The sequence below is a fragment of the Drosophila innubila genome (genome assembly GCF_004354385.1).
Source record: "Drosophila innubila isolate TH190305 chromosome 3L unlocalized genomic scaffold, UK_Dinn_1.0 0_D_3L, whole genome shotgun sequence".
NCBI lineage: Eukaryota > Metazoa > Arthropoda > Insecta > Diptera > Drosophilidae > Drosophila > Drosophila innubila.
The window spans coordinates 25,645,697-25,661,741 of record NW_022995376.1 but is presented as its reverse complement, the minus strand read 5'-3'; the positions used below and the strand labels follow the sequence as shown (position 1 = coordinate 25,661,741).

Below are 16,045 nucleotides of genomic sequence, written 5' to 3'. Positions count from 1 at the left end.
ATGAGCATAAATAAACGCCGCAAAAATGTTGAAAAAGTTGCAAGCAAAATGAAAAGCTTGAAATATAAAATATATTTTTGACATCGAAGAATTCATACTCTTGCAGGGTCCTGTAAAATTATAATAAAGTTTTATCGTAAAGCAACTACACAGAAAAAAAAATCATTCTTAAATTTGGGAGCATTGGGAGCATTCAGCAGGCTTTTCAATCAGTAATCGCTCCTTTATTTGTGATAGATCAGTAATTTAATAAATCAGCCTACTATGTTTGGGAAAAATCTCCTTTCATCGTTCGTAATAAACAATCAGTATCAGATATCACACTATTTGTACCATACATTTATGTTATACCGATACCAAAATTTGACATTTTTGATTGTTAAAAATTTTCTGCTAAATGAGAAAAGTAGTAATCAGGTATCATTATTGGCGATCAAAATTAGGTGCTGAATGCCCCCATTAAAATAGTCAAAGAGGCCAAATATGTTTTATTAAAATCTGACAAACTCCAAAAATCATAATATTGTTAGGAAAAATCTTGCTTGAATCAAGTATTTTGTATTGGTTTAAGAAAATCTGCGCTTCAGACACCGCATTGGATTGATTTTATTCCGAAATCTCGTACTATTTTTTTTTTAATAAGTCTTATTTGATTTAGCGATTTGATTTGTACAACTTATACTTTTTGCGACTTATTTCGACGAAATTTAATCAGGACACATAAATAGTATCAAATACATAATATGTGATTTTTATTGAGATATCTCTAAAAACAAATCCAATCGAGCGATAGATCCTTTGGCAGCTAGATAGTAAAACGGACTTATTTTAAACAAATTTAGTCAGGATGTTCAAGACCACCCAAAATAAATTATTTGTCAGAGATATGTCTGAGATATCTCTCTCGAAACAAAGTTATGCCCATCAAAAGTTTAATTTCTACCGATGGCTCTTAAATGCAGCTCCATCATATTGTAGACTTTTATGCGTTAAGCATTATTGACAATATTGCAATACCCTCCAGTAAAGGTATACAATACAGATAAACAGTAAAACAGAAATCTGCTGAGGTTGACACCCAAATGGCTCAAGCAACTCGAACGGCTCTAATAACTCAACGTGTCTTGGTCGCAGCTTTGTCTCAATGCCTTTTGCTTTTGGAATTTGTAATGGAAACTTGTTTTGCGGCTCGCCAACAACAACAACAACAACAATAATAACAATAACAACATTTGTTGTAACTATGACTGAGGCTGTGGCAAGCTGCGTCCCAATATGGCTGCAATCTATTGCTGATTTGGCAAAAGCCACAAACAGACTCACTGAGTGACTGACTAACTGACTGACTGAAAGAATAAGAAATGTCCACACTATCCTACAGCTTCGTCAATTGTCCCTAAGTGGCGCCTAGAAACACGTATCCTGGTTAAGTCCAAACACAAATCAGTCGCCAACAGTGAAAACTATCAGTCAAGGAGTCGCAGCAAATCAATTTGCCAAGCCCGCATCTCTGTCCGGGCAGCTTTACATAATTTATATGACTTGGCCTATGGATCACAAATAATATTCGCAATTGGCAAGCAAGGCAAAGAGAGCGAGAGAGAGAGAGATAAACAGAATGCGGCTGAGAACACACAAAACATTTTCAACAGTGGGTGGAGCTGTGAATATTGGCCATAAAATTTATGCCCTGATATAATAACACAAGCGGCAAGTCGTTATGGGGAGCCAGTTGGACAGACGGACAGTCGGACATCTGGACATCTGGACAGCTGGACAGTCAGCCTGTTAGTCGGGCTAACAGCAGACGAACGAGCGAACAAGGAGAATGGCTGAAAATAAAAAATTATTGCCCAACAAACTCGTCTCGAGATGCAAAGACTGTGATAGAAACTGAAGCTGAGGCTAAATCTGAATCTGAGGTTGAGGTTGAAGTTGAAGTTGATTCTGGATGCTGTGCCTGGAACTGTGACTGTGGCTTTAGCTGTGGCGAGTTGTTGCCCAGGTGGCGACTCGAATTTGGCAGAGGAGGCCTCAACCACTTGGCCAATTATGCGAACCGTCGTCGAAGCTTCTCCGCAGTGTAGAGTACACAGGGTATATCGAGTCTATACAACTCTATCTCAAAGCATATTATAAATAGACTTAAATTTTTTTAATTAAAATTGTGTTAAATAATCCTTGAAAATCAAAAAATTAAATGTTCACCTTTTTATAGAATCTAACTCAAATAAGGTATTGTTATTATTTATCTACGGTTTCACAATTAAATTAAAATAAAATTATAGATTAGATAGATTACAAATTATAGAATTTGATGTAATAACTTTTTTGTTTCAACCCAAAATCTTATGTCAACCCCTTAAACAATATGTAGGGCATCTGCTAGTCGATCAGCCTCTTCCATCGTTGCACTTCTGGCTTTGTTTTCAGTCTGTTGCAAGTTGCAACAATATTTGGTTGCCAACTTTGCCGTGTATCAACAGCGTTTAGGCTGTGGTTTCTCCTCGTTGAATCCACGTTGGCTCCTCCGTCTTCACCTTCATCATTCCTTTTCTCGTTCTGCTGCTTCCTCTCCTTCGACTGTTTGTGTGTTTGGCTTTGGCTTCGTTTGCAAATATGCCCAGTTTGAGTTGGGATCATAGACGGTAGCTTGGTGAAGGCTCTTGCCAAACAAAACTGCAGCAACAACAACAACGACATACGGATTCACATCCTTTCAGTTCCGAATGTTGTTGGTGTTGTTCGTTATTCGTTATTCGTTGTCCGTTGCCAGTTTGGAGTTTGTTCGCTATCTGTTTTGCCTGGAGCTCATTTGGCCCTTGTGTTGTTATTGCCTCTCGCTCGACAACATTGGCCAACACAGCGGGCCACAAACTCATCGTCATTGTCATCATCAACATCGTCATCATCGTCAGCATCATCCTTAGCAACATCAGCATCGTCGTCGTCATTGCCCAGCAGAGAGCTGTTTAAATGTCTCATCAACTGTTAGGTTTGCCTTTGCCAAAGGGACAGACTGTTTGGCATGCTAATATGCAAACAGTGCTGCCAACTTAATGAAATTGAAATGAGCAAATTAGTGATGTTTGTGATGCCCTATGCAACAAAGGAGCTCACAGAATCCATACAACGTCAACTAGAGTCACTTTACATCTGGGATTTTGATGTAACATGCTTACAACCAAGTAATCAACATATTAGAGACATCTGAAGAGCAAACCCATATCTTCAGCTTATAGATACTCCAAATTAAAGCTAAAGAATACATCGTATAGAAGAATTGAAAAATCATGTGGTCGCTAGATAAATAAATTCACGATTAAAACATCAACTCACATACATTATTTATTTACACTACACTTCAAACTATGTTAAAAAATTGAAGCCTTGTGTTTTGTGATTGAACCACCAATTTAAAAGACAGATCTGAAAGGAACAATCAACATCAGAAAGAATTAAATAATCAAGTGATCTCATTCAATGTTTGTAGTCGAAAAAGATTCTTTGAAGTTTTAAAGGAAAAGAGATACGCCAATAGAACCTTTAAATATAAAAGAATAGGAAAATAAAGAAGTAATATTAAGTAGATATCATATACAAATACATTCGTTTATTTGTCTGACTAAAACGAACGCAAGTTTTAATAGATAGTGCAACAAAAAATATAGACAAAACGATAAATAGCCCTATCCTTTATGCTTTGTAAAGCGAGCTAACCCAAGGATAAGGCAAATCCCATAAATCTCAAAGCAAAGTTCGTTTTTGGTCAACTCGGCAGCTAAAAACTGGTCTAGCCGTTAGAACTAGCAATAAAAATGCATCTCTACAACAAGATGAAAACGAAATAGAGAAAACTAAACATTAAAAAAGAAGAAGAACGAGAAGGTGAAGAAGAAGAAGAGAAGGAAAGCCACATGTCATGCAGTACACTTGAAAGCACTAGACGCTCCCTGCGCCCAACTACCAATTTCCTAGTCTCAACTTGAAATCGGCGTTCTGATAGATACAAACGACTTCATGACGATACAAAAGAATGATGATGATTTGCAAAAAAGAAGCACTGAGAACACTTCAGTCATAGATAACGTCTGTTGGTCCGATGGGTCTCTGCTGGGTCTGTTCTATTGGGTCTGTCCGTGTCCGGAACAGTCCATCATTGAATTGGCTGTGCAAACGTTTGATAAATTGATGAATTGCAATGCTCAAGTGGCAACAGTTTAGCGAACAGCAACGACATCGTCAGACGATGTAGAGATCGATAATGTGACCAAGAATGAGAACGGGAATGGAAAGGGTAACGGGAAGGGAATGGGGAAGGGAGACTGTGCACTGAGATTTAGAAGTAGTTGGAGTGGCACAACTCATTAGTTCATCTCAGTCTCATTCGAGTTGTGTGTTTTGTTTATTGAAGTTTAGCATAAAAAAATGGAAAAATGTAAAAATGAAACAGTCATGGCCCAGAGACGAGGGAAAATATTTCTTCATGTTCGTTTCGTTTCTCGTTTACCGGGAAGAGCTCATAAAAATTTATGTTAATTTCGTTTAGAGCTGCAATCTGCGACTGCATTCGTAATGAGAGAGCCGGACTAAGTAAACAAGAAGAGTCGTCCCTCTCCAAACGCCAAACTCCCAGCTCCTCTCTCCACACTCCACACTGGTGCTTTAAGGAATCCTAAATTGAAAGAAAAATAATGATTAACTGAGGCAGATCGAATAATGGGCTAGATCCACATCCACCTACACGCGGTCTTTATTTTCTTATCCAGACTCAACAATTGAAAACTTCTTCGAAAATGCCGTTGTGAAAATGCAGCGTTAACATTTAAGTAAACAGCCCCCAAAAGTCATGTTGGGCTACGTTTTCAACGTGAGCTCAACAAATTAACTGCAAGCTAACGCGAGACAACGCGTCGTATGAGCAACGACCTGGCTCGCACAATTTGTTTATTTATTTGTATTTATTTTCCAGTCAATATAAACTATGTGAATTTTTAGTGTACATAAAAAGAAGAATGCCAGACACAAATCGACATGGTAATAATAACAACAATGCCAACGACAACGACAACGACAACGATGAGCTCAACATCGGGGCAAGTAAATAAATCAAATGCAACTGAACAGCTGCCATCAGAATGGGAAGCAGTGGCAGCATTAGATGAAATTTCCATGGAAATGCAAGCCAAGACGAGAACTTCAAAATAAACAAAAAAAAAAAGAGTATAAGTACACTGCATACTTTCGATATGTAGTATGATTGTCAAAGGAAATCCACAAAGCTTTTCTTCATTTTGGTTCAGGTTGATTTTCAACCGAACCTTTGAATAGATTTTAATCAAATTTAATCAGGATGCCAGGTTCAGGAAGTCAGCACTTCAGCCTTCTAGTTCTTATCGTTTGGACTCTGCGTTGATTGCAGGAGAAATAATTTTATATTTATAGATAAGTGTATTTAAATTGCAAGTGGCTAATCTAGTGGAAATTTGATGGTTTCCCAACTTGGTAGCCAAATAATCTGCCACAGTTGAAGGTGCAATTTCTAATCCAAGCCCTGCAACCATGAGCTTCTTCGGCGTCCTGGTAAATCCCCATTTGCTGCTACGTTTAGTTGCGAGTCAAAGTCATTTGCCGTTTGCCACAGCAAGGGAGCAACAAAAACAGCTCATCAACACCTTTAGTCAGCCATTTTTCAGCACGGAGCAAGGATAATACCACAGAGAGTGGGTCGAGGGGGGAGTGGGGGCAAATACGCAAAACCATCGCACACTAAATCCACTTAAATTAATTGCAAAAGGTGATTACGTTGCTGTTTTGCCTGTGCTGGGATCCTGGCAGCAAACAGACAGCGAGCAGACAGCTGAGAAATGAAGCCAGGACGAAGGACGAAGGACTTCGGGACATTGAGCCAGCGAGCCCAACCCACAGGTTTATCAAGAAGCTGCATGCAGGACGCCATTTCTCAAATGCCAGCGGGCAAAGGCAAAGGCAGAAGCAGAGGGAAATGAAAAGTGGGAAGAAAGAGAGGGAGAGGGAGTAGCAAAGGCAAAGGCAAACAGCAAACACTTGGCTGCAACTGCGGCAGATACTCGTGTGGATGCAACGAGGTAGGCAAATGCTTAGACTTCGTCCTAGCTGCTGTCTCCGCTCTGCCGAGTGTTTGCGCATATCTTATAGATGCAGCCTCTGAACTGGCGATGGAGACAGTGGTGGATCGGAGGAGCGGAGGGTAGGGACAACTGTCGCTTCATTTTTGCAAAGTAATTTGCAAAAGAGCCAAGACAAGGCGCAGTAGCGAGAACAGAAAGCAAGTGCCGCCAAAATGCAGTCAAGGATGAAACAGGAGGACAGAAAGTCGTAGAGTGGAGTAGAGATATCTGCTAAAGGCGCTACAAGGTGTTAAGGTGTCGCTGTCATTGCCTGATTGCGTTTATGCGTAAACGTTTATCACGATAACACCAAAGGAACAACGGAGCAAACATGTCGGAAAAGTTTACTGCTTTTCTGAATTGGGGAAATACACAGGAATAATCAGTCATTTGATATTTCTAAATAACTTCCTGTTTTATATATACATTATACCAGTTATATATATATATTATACCAGAGAGTATTTTTAAAATTTTTTTTTTATTCGTGTAAAGTCATTTTTTTTCGATTTTTGCAATAAAATTTTAAAGTGCTAATTTAAAATTGCCAAATCAACTAAATACAAATGGCACAACACTTAACTTATCGACCTTACTCTTTTTTCACAGAATTCACATTGTTTTAGATTTAAAAAAAATGCAGGAAAGATACATATCACCTAACATTATATTACACTATTAAACATATTCAACCATTACATTAGTGTCATTGAGCTGAACTCAATAATTATATAAGGATGTATGTTTAAGAGGTGCTTAATTTTTGATGATGGTTTCTGGGAAATCTATCATTATGATCCTTTATTTTTGCTTTCGATAATTTGCGTATAAGTGTTTGATTCTAATTGAATATAAATTTGTTTGTATTCATACTTTCTAAAAAGAGATTAATAGTTATTTAAAACACTTTTAATTAAGTTCCAGCATCAAATATCATCATAAGATAGATATATAATAATATGTAAAATTATTTAAATTATTCTAGTTTTTGGATTCCTTGTGTAATTTGTGATACCATTTGACTTTGTAAATTTGTAAAACTTAATTTCCTGCCACGCATAAACACAGCTCCTGTCTCTTTCAGTCCTTAGTCCCTCCCCTGCTCTACCTGAAGCTCCTCAAAATGTGTGTGTGCTTAAAATGTCATTAAAGCGCAGAATGGGCGTGAGCATTGAAAGCGCCGAGTGGTGGAGAAGGGCGTGGCAGAGAGGGGGTAGACAGGGCAGGGGACAGCTGGCAACTGTAGCAACTGCGACAGTTCATAAAGAGGGACGGCGTAGTTGGGATTGGGTTCGGGATTGGGATGGGCGGCGTCGGAGCAGATAAAAGTCAAAGACTCAAAGACATCCCAGCCACATCATATCCTTAATCAGCGCCTGGCGGCACCGCGAAAGCTTTCCCTTGGGTACGAATAGCAGAGGAGGAGAAGGAGAAGGGGGAGTCTTGCTGCTTCCGTTAAATTTATTGATAATTGATTATTGCTTCGTTAGGTCGCATTTGAGGCAGCATTTTGTGCGGTTGCTTTTCTTCTTATCATTGTTGTTTGTTGTTGCAAATTGAAAATGCAAATTGCTCGACTGATTCGCTTGATTCGCCTGCTCCCGATTGCATTGAGGCTCCAATACAAACTCCTCCCCCTCTCCGCCGTATTGCCTTTTGATGTGTGCGGCAAAGTCGCCAACGCTTTGGGGAAAAACAAATTTTCATAAATTTTTAAAACAAACACTCGGAACAAGCAAAACAGAAAAAAGCCAAAGAAAAAAAAGAAAGGAAAAAAGCAAAGTTGTTGCCGGATTTTTTACGCCATTTTCTTGTAGCGCCGGTTGTTCCTGTTGTTGTTGTTGTTGTTGTTGTTGTTATTGTGCGTTGTTTGTTGTTGTTAGGACGTGCCTATGCGCGTTGCTTTGCTCACCTTTTGAGCTTTTAAATTATTTTCCAAGCACGTAGTCTCGTCGGTTGTTTGCGTATTTAAACGTGCCCAACAAGAGCGAGTGAGAGGGTGTCAGGGAGATAGAAAGAGATGACAGTTCTTGAAAGCGTTGGGTGGTGTGTGTGTGTGTGTGAGAGAGGCTTTGCCTTTAAAAGGATTTGCGCAATTTGCGTGCGGGGTTTTTATGAAGGGTTCGGGATGTTCCAGCTGCCGTTGTGTTGACAAACAAACACAGCCGCTGAGTGACGCCCAAGACAGACAAGGACCTAGAGCAGGACGGAGCAGAAGAGTGGAGCGGGGAGCGGGGAGCATGGAGCGTGGGGATAGCAAGGACAGTCGGTAGTCGGCGGCTTTGTGTTGACAATGTCCTTGCTGGCATTGTGGAACGCTTTCATCCCGTGCCGCTCTCTGTACGTGACTTGCATTTATTTTTGCGGGCCAAACACTGAAAAACTCGTTAGTAATTTAGCAAAGAGACAGAGACAAAAAGAGAGTCAGAGAGATGGTGAAAGTAGATTGTAGAGTAAACCCAATGTTTTCGAAGCAATCAAATGCTCGTCTATATTCACATGAAGCGCACATCGAGTGCAGCTAACTAAAAATACTGAAAAAGAGAGTTCCAACTGCAAATAATTCCATCAACACGCGAGCAACAAAAGGCCACAAACTAAAAACTACGAGTAAAACCAAAAAAACGGCAAGGGCAACGATTGATAGCCACTTGAGCACCCCCCACACACACACACTCCCTCTCTCTCACCCTCTCTCTGTCTATCTCTATCGCTCATTGACATTGCACAGTGCAGTCGAACGCATTGGGAGGCCCGTGCGCTTTTGCACAGTGGGACACAAACAACAACACACAGACTGACATACAACAGAGCACAAGGAGATTCAAGTGCAGTTAGAAGCCCAGCATGGGCATCCAAAATTGTGTGGTAACTGACTGTGTAGTGGGAGGGAGAGGAAAGAGGGAAGAGGGGAGGGTAGGAGAGGGAAGAGGCTCAAGCTGCTTAATGGCACAGGCGCAGCGTCGAAAGAGTTATTGAAAATGTTTTATTGTGTGCATTTGATTGCTGTAAGTGTTGAGGTTGCACTACATATATATATATATATTTATACACATGTGTGTGTGTGTACGTGTCTGCCTGGTGTCTAACTTATAAATATTTCAATAACATTTGAAGTGCGCCCTGGTTGGATTTGGATTTCGATTCGGACTCGGACTGCAAATGGAAATGCACTTTCCATTGTGTGCGGGTGTCTAGTGCTTTCGGCACTCCAATGCTTCAATACTCCAATGCTCTAACACTCCAACAATCAGGCAATGCCAACGATTCCAGTGGCCAGAGCTCTACCAATGCCACTTGCCATATTTGAATTACCAAACGCAAACGCAAACCAAACCGAACTCAAGCTCCAAATGCAAGGCGACATGACTGATGTTTATACGTAAGGACTTAACGTGAAATTGTAAGCACACGAAATGAAAATGATTGAGGTAATGAATAAATGATCAACCATGATTTGACCATATTTTAGCAGTCATTAGACAAATGAGAAGAGACTTAGTTTTTTTGCAATAGGCAAAATACTTCAACAATATTATTCGAATAATCTTGTAAATAGTGCGATTTCAATTTTGAATTACGCACAAAAAAACTCAGTAATTGGAACTTGTAAGAAGTGCGATTTTAAATTTGAATTACACACAAAGAAACTCGGTAATTGGCACTTAATAAAAATAATATTTTATTAAGGGTTTTCTATTATTACACCATTAGTAATTATTAAAACTGGAACTAACATTTTTGTACAGATTTGTACAAGGGTATTTATATAGATAAGCTGTAAAAAAAATTGAATGTAAATTTCTTTGTAAAAATTGAAAATCTAAATTAGATTTGCTTAGTCGGTTGAAAACTTATTTTTTTTTTAAGCTGAAACAAGGATTAACTGTAATTAAAGAACCTATTGGGTCTTATGTATACAAAGTTTAAATATTTATTATATTATGATTTATTTTAATTATTTGTTTTTTTTTTTTTTAATATTCGCTATAATCAAAAATTAGTAATACATGTGAATAGCCCGAATAAATGTTTTAGTGTTTTGACTCAGTGTCGCACATTTGATGAAACATCATGAATTGCGTGCACGCATAAACGCACAATTCAAACCATATTTGATGGGTTTGTGTGCACATCACACTATGCCACGTCCTGTGTGGGCACACTTTCAATAGCCCAGCAAACATTTTCTATCGCCGAAGAGTCGCAGGCGACTCGCCAAGAAGTTTAATTTGATCGCCCGCAATATCGCATTCTAATCGCCTTCTGAACTTCCGTCGGGTGAAAGTGAGCCACTTCCGCGACACTTCTTAGGCGAGTCGCGGAAGAGTCTTCCCGAAGTGTCGCGGAAGAGTCTTTTCGAAGTATCGCGGAAGAGCCTTCCGGAAGGGTCGCAAAAGAGTCTTCCAGAAGTATCGCCTAAAAGACGCCTAAAAGTATCGCAAAAGCGTCGCGCAGAAGACTCGCAGAAGAGTCTCCTTAATATAACCATAAATTTATAATTTTGTATATATACATATTATATAAATATTATTTATTCATAAATGAGAAAGCAAAATTAATTATTCATAGTTTTAAATAAATTAATTTTTTGTTAATCCGGTCTTTCGCATGCACCAAATGCTGCTGACAGATCTTATTAATTTCCTCATTGGTAGCCAAGGGAAATTTTTTATGTTCGATGTCTGAAAAATATATCGAGAAAGATTATTATATGTATAAAATATACGAAAAGTTATAGAGCCCTTACCTTTAATTATGGATAACAGATAAAACTGTTGGATGCTGGGTTAAGAATTTGTTCCACGCCATGTCAAATTCACCGCCAATTCATCGGCTAGTATGGCGCTTAAAGCGTTTCTTGTAAAAGAAGCCTCATGTTTTCCACCATGATTGTTTATATCGGAAGTCTAAAATTGGAAATATAAATATTCGTATACATATATATATATATATATATATATTTTTATGGATTGACTTACCAATTGGCTCTACATAGTCTCGTCTGATTGCAAGACTTCATTAAAGTTCTCAAGTTCCGTCATGTTAGTGAAGGGCAATTTGAGTAGGCGCGACTTTGGCACTTGTGCAAGAAATTAAATATTTAATATGTTGTAGATATTATTATTTTTCTATGTTAACTTACCTGAAAAAATGTGTTGAGATCTCATATTTATAAAACACGTGTTTTCTGGTACGCACAGTTCACAAGCAAGAATATAAATGCGCAGTGCGCAACGCAAAAGGCTCTGCTAATGACGAAGAAAGAAGGAGAAGTTGTCATCGCCACCGTTATTTTAGGTACTTAATTCATTTCTTCGTTATCGATACACAACGTACTATCGCTAAACAGTCGCCTGGAAGATTCAATCTTCTATCAATCTCCCGCGCGACTCCCAGAAGACTCTTTTCGGCGATGCGCGATTGTAAAGTCGCTCAAATGTTTGCAGGGAGTGAGTGTATGTTCCTTTTTCTATGTGCGTGTGTGTGTGTGTTTGTGTGTGTGCTCTAAAACTTTCCATCGGATGGAGAAAGAGCTTGGGCATCAACTTGTGATGCAATCGCTGGCACTTGGCTCAATGAAGCCTGTGGCATGGCCTACTTTGCAGCACAAAAGTTTAACTCAATTACCAACAGCAGCAGTTGGATGTGGACAAGGATATGGTAAGGGAGAGCAGGGGGAGGGAAAGCATTTGCCACACGTGACTAGCCAAGTTGAGTAGGAGGCGAGAATTAGGCAGGTGAACTAAACTGACCTGCTTAGTTCGCCAAGCGAGTGGCCAACTGCTCATTGAATGGAGAGAGAGAGAGAGATTATGGAGAGAGTATGGAGGGGGTATGGAGAGCATGGAGTATGGAGAAGGAATAAGGAATAAGGTGAGCGAGCGTATTAAGCAGGTCGAGCGTTTTGTCGCTTTGACGGTCCGGCCACCTACAAATCCCTTTTCAAAACTCATTAGCACAAATTTGTGCCTTTCAATGCGAGATGGTCTTTTGGTTCTGGATAAAGATTTTGTTGCCACCTTGGCACGCCCCAACAACTGGGCTACTATGCTGGCTAATTTGGGAGGATGGAGACAGCAAATTTATGCTGATTGTGCGGCAATTTACGAAAATTCAAAGCCAAAACTGGAAAATTGCAGCTGCCTCACGTAGTCAACTGAAAATCGCTAGAAAATCGTACCTAAAACAAGTCAACAAATTTCGTTGCTACGCGCTTACAATAAATATAAGGCACTCAGCCTTGAAACAAAGATGACCTTTAACCTTTTTGCCATTGATTTTATTTTTCTTTTTCAAGCTAATGTTTTTCTATTTGTCTCCTTCTCTTTGCAGAGCCTAATTCTAGACTGGTTTATTGAGTGCAGCTACCATAAAACAACAAGCCAAAAAAGAAGAGCTGAAAAAAAGAAAAGAACGGTAAGCAACCTTCCTTAACCTTTTACAACAAGTTCTATGCAAAGTAGTTCCAGTTAAGTGGGCGGTTATATGGATGTATATATACTTACGTTTATACATCTATATATTTTGTAAAGGACTCGAGAGTTGGTCGGCAAAGTCGCTTGGGTTTCCGTTTCCGCCTTTGGCTTTCGCTTTTTCATTTCCGCCTAATAAACTACATAATTAAACTGGCAGCAATGGGATTAAAGGATTCCTTGCCGAAAGCCCCCAACAAGAGTCATGTGTTTATGGTGAATCTTTCAAGCTTCCCAGTTACTCAGCTGCTGCTCCTTCTCCTGGACCTGCTTCTCTTGCCTCTATTCCTGCCTCTTAGTTCGAGTTGCTTGCGGATGTTTTTGTTCTTGTTGAAGGACTCACTCCATTTGCCTTCGACTTGACTCCCTCGGCACGCTCCAAGTGAAGTTTCGTGGACGAATTAAGCTAAATTAATTTTTGTGCTTTGCTGTTGTTTTTGTTTTTGCTTTGTGGTTGTTGTTCCTGTTGTTGCTATTGCTTCTTAAGTCCTTTGACTTTTGCCTCGTTTGATACTACGTCGTACTATTCGACTCTCTCTTTCTCTCTCTCTCTCTCTCTCTCTCTCTCTCTCTCTCTCGTTCGCTTCATATTAAATTAATGATGTGTTTTATGCCATGTCGAAAAAAAAAATCACTGCAAATGCGATTTAGAAGGCAAAGCGCAACATTAGCAGTAAATAAAATAGGATAATGCGGCAAGTCGACCGCAAAGCGGCAGACCAAAAAAATTAAAAGAAAAGTAAAAGCGTATAGTCATAAAAATGCCTTGAAAGGGTATATACGACTCAGAAGTGCGCTTCAGTTAGCGAGTGCAGTGCTTAAATTCACGAGAAAAACATTTAAATAAATCTAATATGTATAAAGAAAATTTTAAAAAATACATTTATATATGTAAGAAAGTCTATTTAAAATATTTTTATAATGCTTATAAAGTACATATATTTATTATTAAATAACTGTAATAATTTCTCATAAGATCTAAATGTAATACGTTATCAAAACTGTGTGACAAGAGCTACTATAAAACTAAGTAATTTAACCGCTAGAACAGCCGAAATTTGGCAGATGGACAGCTGCATTATAGCAGAGGCAGGAAGCATGAAGAAGGGGTGAGAATGAGGGGGAGAGAATAGAAGCAATTCCTGCTGTATGACAGCCAAAAGGATTATGCGATCCTAATGCCAACTCGCTCGTTTTTCCCTCGTACACTCATAAGCCAGGCTATTTTTCATACTAACCCCATTTCGTTTCGAGGCGTAGCAACTGGAACGACCAGTATGAACAGAGCCACAGTCAGGGCCACATTCAGAGCCAAGGGCATAGCCAGAGGGAGAGGGAGAGGGAGAGTATCCGCATTGCAATCACCTGGTCTAAGCGGAACTTCAAGCCCGAGCTCAAACAAAACTGTTTACCCGTAGAGCTGGGATGACTTAATATTAATCTGTGATGAGGCTGCTGCTGTTGTTGCTGTACATAAATACAAACAAATAATTTTTTGTAAACAATTTGTATGAAATGTTCTTCGAAAATCAAACCAAAGATTTGTGTGCGTCTCAACTGTCGATGTCGATGTCGATGTGTCTGGATGCTGTCTCCTTCCGACTTACACAAATATTTTGACAAAACGCCTGCTGTTTCCACATAAATATTTATATTTGCCTTGTACAACTGCCACACACACACAGAGATACACAGAGATACACACAGATACACACTAACGTACCTGCACACATACAAAAGGATACACTACAGACAGAGTATCTGTCCATTTGTCTGCCTGTTTATCGTAAGCCTGGCATCTTTACCTGCAGCGAACATGATACGAGAACCAGGCACCAGCATCTTGTTTCTTCTCAGATGGGCGCGTATCTTTAGCATCTACTCCTCGACACACACACACACATATACACACACACAACACACAACACTCTGTCGTGCGTATACAAATTTGTTGGTGCCTCCTCGGAAATCGAATCCACAAAAATGCAGTTAAATAAATTACAAACGCTCTGTCACCCAGCAGTCGAGGACAGAGTTGGGATCAGACCGGGACTTGTATCTGAGGTTGGGGTGCATGTCGCGGGATTATCGCTCGCTGGGCATCGCCTGGCCACAGTCACAGCTACAGTCACAGCCACAGTCACAGCCACAATCACAATCACAGTCCCAGACCAGCCAATGATTACGATGATTATTCTTATACAAATTTTTCTTTTTAATGAATATCTTCGCTTGACGTTTGCCCTCCCGTTCCTTGCTCCATTCTCCATGCTCCATTGGAGACACGCTGGTTCTGTTTTTTTCCCCTTTCCAGACTTTTGCGTGCTAATGAAATAAATGCCTGGACAGCGATCTCAAGTTACCCAAACATGAGCAATCTGTGACATTGCCACATGCGAGTATGTGAATATATTCATTGCCTGCAACAGATACAGATAAAGATACAAAGAAAAGATACAGCAAACTGAATCTTAACTTATGAGCTGTCCCAGCTACAGAAATTCCTCAACGTGTGTGGGTTCAAATGGGTTGAGTAACACTCTTCTTTCAAACTAAGAACGACTCTTATTTCAAACTTAGTTATAATCAACTAATGTGTGATTTATTGCAGCTTAAGTTATTAAAAATTAAAATGTTTTGTTTTGCAAAACAAAATGAGCTTTTCTAGATTTTTTTATTCTATATTTTATTATAGTTGTTTATATAAAACAAATACTTGACTAACATAAATAACATAATTCATTTATTCAGTCTTTAATATTTAAATGGATTATAAATTTTGATGTTTTTGTACTATAAATAAATCAAAAAATATTTATTAACGTTCTAAAATTCTTTTTATTAAAGAAGTCCAACTTATTTAAACATATTTAAGTTTTATTACTAATAACTTCGCAATTTCTTCCAAGAAAAATTTAGAAATGATTTAAAAATACATTTTGAAATATTTTTCTTCAAGTTGATTAAACTTATTTCGTTACGACTTCCTTTTAAATTCTAATATCAATCACAAAGCTCTCCAAATAAATCATACTTTGTATCCGGCCCTGTGACAATTGCAATAATTCTTCTCATCCTTTACAAGTGTCGCCGCCTATTTAATTATTAATTTCGCATTTACCACAAAACGATTATTGGTCGGCTGCATCAGAAGGAAATCGGGAAAAGCAACCAGCTCAGAGCAATCCAGTCCATTCAACCATTTCCTCAATTGCATAAATCGAAAATTTGTGTTTTGGCGCGTGTCACGAATAAGCAAGGGAAGCTCTCTCTCCCTCTCTCTTCCTTTCTACGTCCCTAGATTTCTCGTTCTCTAATTTTTCGTGTGCTTTGAAACAATGTAACAAGGTTTGAGATCTGAGGTCTGACTGCTGACGGGGTTGGGAGTCATTGGGAGCCATAGACCGTAGTCAGAGTCGT

General features: G+C 39.1%; 1 protein-coding gene across 1 annotated transcript in view; it reads left to right on the top strand.

Moving 5' to 3' along the window:
• The window catches only part of LOC117788921 (frizzled-2), a 107,948-nt gene that overhangs the window by 46,357 nt on the left and 45,546 nt on the right, over positions 1-16,045 (top strand). Inside the window, exon 5 of the mRNA XM_034627863.1 lies at positions 12,486-12,569. The gene's annotated coding sequence lies outside the window, so the exon portion shown is untranslated. The remainder of the gene's footprint in view (positions 1-12,485; positions 12,570-16,045) is intronic.